This window comes from Myotis davidii, unplaced genomic scaffold (genome assembly GCF_000327345.1).
Source record: "Myotis davidii unplaced genomic scaffold, ASM32734v1 scaffold149, whole genome shotgun sequence".
NCBI lineage: Eukaryota > Metazoa > Chordata > Mammalia > Chiroptera > Vespertilionidae > Myotis > Myotis davidii.
Genome location: NW_006352194.1, coordinates 3,891,156 through 3,892,236, shown reverse-complemented (window position 1 = coordinate 3,892,236; position 1,081 = coordinate 3,891,156). Strand labels below are relative to the sequence as shown.

General features: G+C 59.7%; 1 protein-coding gene across 5 annotated transcripts in view; it reads right to left on the bottom strand.

Moving 5' to 3' along the window:
* Positions 1–198, bottom strand: part of HNRNPR (heterogeneous nuclear ribonucleoprotein R) — a 37,942-nt gene extending 37,744 nt beyond the window's left edge. For 2 of the 5 annotated variants that reach the window (XM_006777572.2, XM_006777571.2), the window contains exon 1: positions 55–198. The gene's annotated coding sequence lies outside the window, so the exon portion shown is untranslated. The remainder of the gene's footprint in view (positions 1–54) is intronic. The other 3 variants (XM_006777575.2, XM_006777574.2, XM_006777573.2) reach the window with 2 other exon arrangements.
* Between the last annotated feature and the right edge of the window lie 883 nt (positions 199–1,081).

Genomic DNA, 1,081 nt, shown 5'->3' with positions numbered 1-1,081 from the left:
CGAATCGAATCGGGGCTCCCGGCCCCTCCCCCCACGGGCCTGGGCGAGACTCACCCGGGAAGAGCAGGGGCCGGCGGCCAGGCCCGTGAGAATCAGCGCGAGGCGCTTTGAAAACGACTAGAAATGGCGCGCGCGCCACCCCCTCCCCCCGTCATGGACAGAGATGCGATCCCGGCAGCACGCGGGGTTTCCCGGAACTGCTTCCAGGGACTCCGAATTGCCGGGCAATCACCTCGCTCAATGGCCTGAGAAGCAGCTCCGACGACCAATGGGAGCAGGAAGAGGAGTATCCCGCTGGACCGCTTGGGAGCCAATCGATAGAGCCCTCGGCTGAGCCAATGAGGTAACTCAGCGCCGCCGGCTGTGGCGCCTCCGGGGCGGGGGCAGAAACACAAAGGGGTCTGTGGTGAAGCCCGGGCTAGAGGCGAGTCTGCGGGGCACCAGGCCCTGAGGGCCGAGGCTCCTGCCGGCCAGCCTGCCGCTGACCGGAGGTCAAAAACCTAGGCCTCGCACCTCGTAGCCATCTCCGGAACCCGCCCCCTTCGTCCCCGCGGGCCCGCTCCGTCGCGGCCCTCCCTCCCCTTGGCCGGGGCTGCAGCGTCCTGAATCCCCGCTAGCGGCGCCGCCACCGCCGCCGCTCGCACCAGACACGCCCACCGCCACGCGGTCGGGCCTCCCTTTAGGTCAGTGGTTCTCAACCTTCCTAATGCCCCAGCCCTTTAATACAGTTCCCATGTTGTGGTGACCCCCCCAACCATAAAATTATTTTCGTGGTACTTCATAACTGTAATTTTGCTACTGTTATGAATCGTCATGTAAATATCATATGCAGGATGTAGTTTTCATTGTTACAAATTGAACATAATTAAAGCATAGTGATTAATCACAAAAACAATATGTAATTATATATGTGTTTTCCGATGGTCTTAGGCGACCCCTGTGAAAGGGCCGTTTGACCCCCAAAGGGGTTGCGACCCACAGGTTGAGAACCGCTGCTTTGGGTCATCTTTAGAACTCCGGTTAGGCCGCGATTGGGAGATGATTTTGGCTGGTCGTGTGGGGAATTCAGGGTAGAAAATCC